Genomic DNA, 8,548 nt, shown 5'->3' with positions numbered 1-8,548 from the left:
AGGACACCACATTTACAGTCATACAAGCTGCCCACTGGCTACATTACATTGTATCAAAGCGTCAGATCTTCAGTGTTGTCCCATGAAAAGATATAAAATATTTTCAAAAATGTGAAGGGGTGTACAAGAATGTTGTCCCCCTTAAATTATTTTTTGGTTGCACACCCTGTGGAATAAATAACTGCAATCAATCTCTTCCTATAACCATCCACAAGCTTCTTACACATCTCACCTGGAATTTTGGACTCTTCTTTATAAACGGCTCCAGGTCTCTCATATATGAAGGCGTCTTCTTCCAACAGGAATGTTAAGATCTCTCCACAGATGTTCAATGGAATTTATATTCGGACTCTTTGCTGCCACTTTAGAACTTTCCAGCACTTTGTGTCCATTCATTTCTGGTGGCTTCTTGAAGTATGTTTGGGGTCACTGTCCTGCTGGAAGACCCATGACCTAGGACACAAACCCATCTTTTTCATACTGCGCATTATATTGCGACCCAAAATCCATCGGTAATCTTCAGATTTCAAGATGTCTTGCACATAGTCAGGCCCCTAGTGCCAGAGGCAACAGAATAACCCCAAACCATCTTTGGACCGCCACAATATTTGACTTGTAGGTACTGTGTTCTTTTCCACCTGGACTGTCCTGCGTTGCAACCTTTCATCAACTTTTCTCTGCCGTCCACGTCCAAGGAGATTAACTACAGTGGCATGTGTTGTAAACTTCTTGATTATGTTGCTCACAACGTGGACAAAGGAACATCAAGATCTCTGGAGAGACAAATAACCTTGAGATTGTTGATATTTCTCAACGAGTTTGGTTCTCGAGTCCTCAGACAGTTCTCGTTTCCTCCTTTTTTTTTTTAAACTGTTTATTTATTAACAAGAATTTTCATTTAAACATCACAAAATTGTATAGATAGACAGTACTCGGGGAAGACACAGGGAATGAAGGGGACGGGAAGAGCGGGAAAGGACAATCAACATATGAGCCATGGAAAACACCTGTACGAATTATTAAAGTATGTGCATCTTTTGATCTGACAATTAGTTGCGACTGTCCATAAAAAAATCCCATGGTGTCCATATTTGTTGAAACTTTTGCAGCCGATTGCTTATACAAGCAGTAAGGTACTCCATCCGCTTTGTTTCTTGTATCCGCAATTCCAAGTCCTGGAAAGTGGGGGGAAGGGGTTTTTGCGAAAATGAGGCTATCAAACACTTTGCCGAATTCCGTATGTGGAGGAGCAACCCGGACGAGTTTTTTGAGGTCCCTAAAGGCGGGACATTGAGAAGGTAGTTAAATGGATCTAGAGCTACCTCAAACCCCAAAACTTCATGGATCAATCTCTCCACCCCTCTCCAGAAGGGGGCAAGAACTTCATAATCCCAGAAGATATGAGTGAGAGATCCCTTCCCCCCCCAGTTGATTTAATTGTGGATATGGCCAGGTGACGTATTCACGCATATGTATAGAAAGCATCTTTAGGGATTCCAAATGTCTCCCGCAAGTTTGAGAAGGGTAAGATCGCATGTGTGCAGGGATCCACACTGTGTGCAGAATTATTAGACAAGTTGTAATTTAGAGGATTTTTTTTATTATTGATCAAACACTGTTCTCAATCAACCCAAAAGACTCATAAATATCAAAGCTTAATATTTTTGGAAGTTGGAATGTTTTTTTTTTAGATTTGGCTATCTTAGGAGGATATCTGTTTGGGCAGGTAACTATTACTGTGCAAAATTATTAGGCAACTTAATAAAAACCAAATATATTCCCATCTCACTTGTTTATTTTCACCAGGTAAACCAATATAACTGCACAAAATATTGAAATAAACATTTCTGACATGCAAAAACAAAATCCCCCAAAAAATAGTGTCCAGTGTAGCCACCTTTCTTTATGATGACACTCAGCAGCCTACCATCCATAGATTCTGTCATTGCTTGATCTGTTTACGATCAACATTGCGTGCAGCAGCCTCCACAGCCTTCACACACTTCTCCGAGAGGTGTACTGTTTTCCCTCCCTGTAGATATCAAATTTTATGAGGGACCACAGAATCTCTATGGGGTTCAGATCAGGTGAACAAGGGGGCCATGTCATTATTTTTTTTCACCTTTTAGACCTTTATTGGCCAGCCACACTGTGGAGTAGTTGGATGCATGTGATGGAGCATTGTCCTGCATGAAAATCGTGTTTTTCTTGAACGATACCGACTTCTTCCTGTACCACTGCTTGAAGAAGTTGTCTTCCAGAAACTGGCAGTAGGTCTGGGAGTTGAGCTTCACTCCATCCTCAACCCAAAAAGGTCCCACAAGTTCATCTTTGATGATACCAGCCCATACCAGTGCCCACCTCCACCTTGCTGGCGTCTGAGTCGGAGTGGAGCTCTCTGCCCTTTACTGATCCAGCCTCTGGCCCATCCATCTGGCCCATCAAGAGTCACTCTCATTTCATCAGTCCATAAAACCTTTGAAAAATCAGTCTTCAGATATTTCTTGGCCCAGTCTCGACGTTTTATCTTATGATTCTTGTTCAGAGGTGGTCGTTTTTCAGCCTTCCTTACATTGTCCATTTCCCTGAGTATGGCACACCTTGTGCTTTTTGATACTCCAGTAATGTTGCAGCTCTGAAATATGGCCAAACTGCTGGCAAATGGCATCTTAGCAGCTTCACGCTTGATTTTCCTCAATTCATTGGGCAGTTATTTTGCGCCTTTTTTGCCCAACACGCTTCTTGCGACCCTGTTGGCTATTTGCCATGAAACTCTTGATTGTTCGGTGATCACGCTTCAAACGTTTGGCAATTGCAAGACTGCTGCATCCCTCTGCAAGACATCTCACAATATTGGACTTTTCAGAGCCCATCAAATGTTACTTCTGACCCATTTTGCCAAAGGAAAGGAAGTTGCCTAATAATTAAGCACACCTTATATAGGGTGTTGAGGTCATTACACCGCACCCCTCCTCATTACAGAGATGCACATCACCTGATTTACTTAATTGGTAGTTGGCTCTCAAGCCTATACAGCTTGGAGTAGGACAACATGTATAAAAAGTATCATGTGACCAAAATACTCATTTGCCTAATAATTCTGCATGCAGTGATATAATGAAAAAGCCGTGCATGAACACATGGGTCAACCACCTTATTTTCAGTACTGTCCTTCAAAGCTGGGGTATATAAAAATGTCCTCAATGAGGACTTGGTTGAGATGAGTGGAAAGAATTTGGCAGCCATCCGTCAAATACGCCTAGTGAACGCCATAGGTCCCAACAGGAGTGCGTCGGGGGTACACAAGGAGATCATCCATAACAAAGCAGCAGGATGAACAGGGGCCAACCAGACTAGTTTCCCTTCCATCCATTTACCCACCAAGGACAGGCCAGACCAGGCAGGAATACGTCTTAAATGCGTGGTTATGTAGTACTTCCACATGTTTGGAAAAGCTAGGTCACCCATCTTTCTAGAGGCCAACAGCACCGTCTGTGCGATTCGATGACGTTTATATGCCCAGACATATTCATTTATCCATCTATGGAATCTCCTGATCACCAACCTAGGAATCGGTACGGGAAGTGTCTCCCCTCTTCTCCTCTTTCTGTTCTCCAAGCTTAGTGTGGCCCACACAGACACACAATGCAAAGATTGAGTCAACTTCTCCCCTTTCTATCCCGTTTCAGGTGTGATTCTTCATATTGCCCACATCAGTTACTTGCCACAGGTGAGTTTGGCACAATTTTGGAAAGGTGGCAACAATTTTGTTTGGCCCATTTTTGGGGTTCAGTGTGAAATTATTTTCAATTTTTCTTTTTTTTTGTTTTGTTCCAATACACACCAACAAAATAAACATGGGTATAATGAAACGCGTAATTGCAAAAAGTTTCTGGGAGAAATACTTCATTCTCTGGAACAATCTCAAGCGTGCCAACATTTTCAAGCAAGACTGTATGTTTGCATAATGCTAGTCATGTTTGGATGTTCTCCTCTACAGGACTGTCTGGAGGTGGCAATGGCAACTTATGGAATTCTTCACTCCAGGTGGATCTTTGGCTGCCCCTCTAAAAAGCTCTTGGAGGGCTCTGATGAAGTCCTCCGTGTCTGCAATCCCCTTCCTTTGCATCATTCAGACTAAAGCAGCATTCACAAAATCTAGGGCTAAGAGCCCCCCAGTTTTTGGACTCATTTAAAAACTGCAGGTTTTTCAGGCAGGAAATCTTAAATCAAAGAAATACTCCTTTCTCAGGGAAGAATTTGGAACCTTTCTTTTCCTGAAATATTTTGAAAGAGTTTTATTTCCGGAAAAGTGATTTTGTGAAGCAATACAAGGGGCTGCTGATAAGTCTATGGCTTTGTGATCTTATTTTGTTTCTATGGTAACGAATGTTACATCACATGAAAGCCTTATGTGTCTAATATATGTTTTCCGTGTTTGTTGCTTATGGCAACAGTGATCTACGCACGCGGGAAAACAAAATGGCGGAGTCTAATGCGATATTCACAGCAACTGAGAGCAGAGGAGGGATAAAATTCTTGTTTCTGCAAGATAAGTCCGAGAAGGATATTCATGGTGATATGTCGCAGATATTGAGGGATCAATGCCCTTCATATTCCACAGTAAGAACTGAGTTGCCAAGTTTAAAACGGGCCACTTCAGCCCCAATGATGAGGAACGTCCTGGGTGACCGAGAGTGGTTGTTGTTCCGGAGATCGTCGATGCTGTGCACAACGTTATACTGAAGAATCAACGAATTTCAGCTAAACCAATAGCAGACATCATGGGGATTTCCCGTGAACGTGTTTGTGTCATTATCCATGAACTTTTGGACATGAGGAAGCTTCTGCAAAGTGGGTCCACAAATGTTTGACAACAGATCAGAGAAGCAGCGAGTGACAACTTCCCGGTCCATTTGTCAGCATTTCTGGACTGATAAGAACTTCCTGGATCGACTGGTCACTATGGATGAGACCTGGATTTATTTGTATGACTTTGAAAAGAAGCAGCAGTCAAAAGAGTGGAGGCACAGTGGTTCTCCTTGTCCAAAGAAGTTCAGGGTGCAAAAATCATCCACTAGGGTGATGGCGTCTGTGTTCTGGGTTAAGAAGGGTGTGCTGCTAGTGGACTACCTTGAAAAGGGTTCTACCATCAATGCAAGGTATTACACTGAACTTTTGGACCAATTGAAGGCAGCTCTGAAGGCCAAAAGGCGCGGCAAGCTGTCCAAAGAAATCTTGTTCCTGCAAGACAACACCTCTGCTCACACTGCACAAGCGACCACAGCTAAATTGGCAGAGCTGGACTTCCAGTTGGGTGACCACCCACCTTATTCACCAGATCTAGCTCCGTCTGAATATGATCTGTTTCCAAACCTGAAGAAACACCTCAAGGATACCAAATTTCACACCATTTCTGATACCATGGCTGCTACGGATCCTGGTTTGAGGCACAACCGAAATCCTTCGTTTTGCTAGGCTTACAGACATTGGAATACCGATGTAAGAAGTGTGTTGTCATCAGTGGAGAGTATGAGGAATAAATGTAAAGTTTCATCATCCTATCTCATTTCTTTATGGGTAAAGCCAAAGATTTATTATCAGACCCTCGTATGCATTGTGGGAGCGTTCACACCAACTGATGTCTGACGCATAATGAAAAACACACCACTATAACACCACAAACAAGGGGGACACCGGGAATACAATTACAATGGTGGGCCCTGGCTCTAGTGAAAGGGTAGATGAGACACCTCCTAACCTCACCTGTAGCTGTCCCTACTCTCCTAGCCAGGCCCTATACAGTCTCCTTAACTGTCGCCAAGCAGCACCCTGAGACCCTGGGAAACCCTATAGATGCCCTGACTAGTGAGAGGCGAGTGAGGTTAACTAAACCCACTGCTGCACTAATAAGACACGAGGGTAGATGAGACAAACATGGAAAATAACCAAAATGGCGAAGATAAGATACCAGGACGAATCCACAGCAGCTCCTTCCACCATGGTGGCCAGCATACAAGTGATTTTGTATAATCAGCAAGGATTGCTGGGAAAACCCTCTACTTAAACACAAAGGGGGTGTGGCTACAAAAATGCTACAGCTGACATGAACTGGAGGGAAGATGCTGACAGCAATACTGACATTAACTGTTTAAGCACCAAAAGAAATGAAACCAAGTTTAAATGCAGAGTCCAAGATGGAAATCAGGGATTCCAACCCTGAAACCGTCACTAGTCTCCAAAAATGGAGAGACAACCGCTACAGATTTGCAACTTTTGAATTTGACAATGCCCTGTTTGGAGAGATTTCCTTTTTTAACACTTTTTTTTAACACCAGTCATTTTCCAAACTATGTTCCCAGAAACTAAAAAATGCCATCTGTGTGCTGTACGTGTTTACACGGACCTATAAACTTCTGTTGGCCCTTGTCATCTGTGATGCCGGATATGTCTCCGTGTGGTTCACGCAGACACATGGTTCATGAGAAACAAGGACATATGAAGATCACCATAGGTTATAATGGATACATGTGGTATTTGTGAAAAGAAATGGATGCCACACGTACCGGAAACACAGCCATGGGATGGAGACATAAGGCATCAGATTATCTCCTATGGGAGGAACACGCATGTAAAATCCAACACCTGTCAGGAGAATCAGTGACCCCCATACACAATAGATGGCCGGCCAGGTTACTCAACTGAGGCTAGGTTGATATTTGTACATCTGCAGATGTATGGTGTGTGTGTGAGGCATACAGTGGACAAAATAAGTCTACACACCCCTGTTATAATGCCAGGTTTTTGTAAAGTAAAAATAAATCACACCAAAAAGAAAAATTTCAGAACTTTTTGAACCTTCAATGTCTCCCATAATCTGTGCAATTTAATTGAAAAATGAACTGAGGTGGAAAGAGAAAAATAAAGAACTAAGTAATGTGGTTGCGTAAATATGCACATTATTACACTAATAATACTTTGTTGAAGTGCCCTTGGAATTTATGACCGCATTCATCCTTATTAGTTTGGAGTCTATAGGGTGCTTTACACGCTGCGACATCGCTAACGATATATCGTCGGGGTCACGTCGTTAGTGACGCACATCCGGTGCCGTTAGCGACATCGCAGCGTGTGACACCAAGGAGCGACGTACAACGAGCACAAAAATGTGAAAAATCGTTGTTCGTTGACACGTCGCTCCTTTTACAAATATCGTTGATGTTGCAGGACGCAGGTTGTTCCTCGTTCCTGCGGCAGCACACATCGCTACGTGTGACACCTCAGGAACAACGAACTTCTCCTTACCTGCGTCCACCGGCAATGAGGAAGGAAGGAGGTGGGCGGCATGTTCCGGCCGCTCATCTCCGCCACTCCTCTGCTATTGGACGGCTGCCGTGTGACATCGCTGTGACGCCGCACGAGCTGCCCCCTACTTTCACACATCCGGTTTTTGCTCTGCGGCACAATACGGCACTCTGCAGAAAAACCGCAACCGTTTTTTTTTGCCGCCGGTTGCGTTTTTTTTGCATAGACTTACATTAGTGCCGTATTGTGCCGCATGGGCCTGCGTTCGGTACGGTTTTTGCCGCATGCGGCAGATTTAGCCGATGCCGCGGCCGGATGGAACGTTGCCTGCAGCGTTTTTTGCTCCGGCAAAAAAAAACGCATCGTGCCGCATCCGGCCGCTGCGGCGTATTTTCAATGCATGCCTATGGACGCCGGATGCGGCGCGATGCGGAAAAAAACGCATCTGGCCGTCGAAAGCGGTTTCTTCCACTGCGCATGCTCAGTAGCGTGCCGCAACTGGAAAAAAACGGACCGGCCGCATGTAAAAACTTATGCAAAGGATGCGGTGTTTTCGCCGCATCCGTTGCATAGGTTTCACAGCCGGATTGAGCCGCAGAGCTCAAACCGGATGTGTGAAAGTAGCCTTAGAAAGGAGGCGGATTGCCGGCCAGAGCGACGTCGCAGGGAAGGTAAGTCCGTGTGACCGGTGTTAGCGATGTTGTGCACCACGGGCAGCGTTTTGCCCGTGACGCACAACTGACGGGGGCGGGTACGCACGCTAGCGATATCGGTACCGATATCGCAGCGTGTAAAGTACCCTTATCAGCATGGCACATCTAGAATGGACAATCGTTGCCCACTCTTCCTTGCAGTACCTTAAAATCTGTCAGATTGTGATGGCATCTCCGGTCACACCAGATTTACACTTGGATTCAGGTTTGGGCTCTGGCTCGGCCATTCCAAATCTTTCATCATCTCCTGGCAAAGCCATTCTTTTGGTAATTTGGAGGCATGCTTAGGGTTATTGTGCTGATTTGAATTCCTCTTCAGCTTTTTATCAGAGGCTTGAAGGTTTTGTTGACAGATATTTGATCCTGTTCATAAATCCCACCACCTTGAGTAGAGCCCCGATCCAGCTGCCATAAAAAGCTCCAAAGCACAATATTCACCAAAATACACCATACCCACAGTGAAGCATGGTGGAGACACTATGATTCACTGTGGGTATGGTGATTTTTTTTGTGATGCGTAGGGTTGGCTT

The sequence above is a fragment of the Anomaloglossus baeobatrachus genome, chromosome 12 (assembly GCF_048569485.1).
Source record: "Anomaloglossus baeobatrachus isolate aAnoBae1 chromosome 12, aAnoBae1.hap1, whole genome shotgun sequence".
Classification (NCBI taxonomy): Eukaryota; Metazoa; Chordata; class Amphibia; order Anura; family Aromobatidae; genus Anomaloglossus; species Anomaloglossus baeobatrachus.
The sequence above is the reverse complement of the archived record's forward strand: the minus strand, read 5'-3'. Positions refer to the sequence as shown.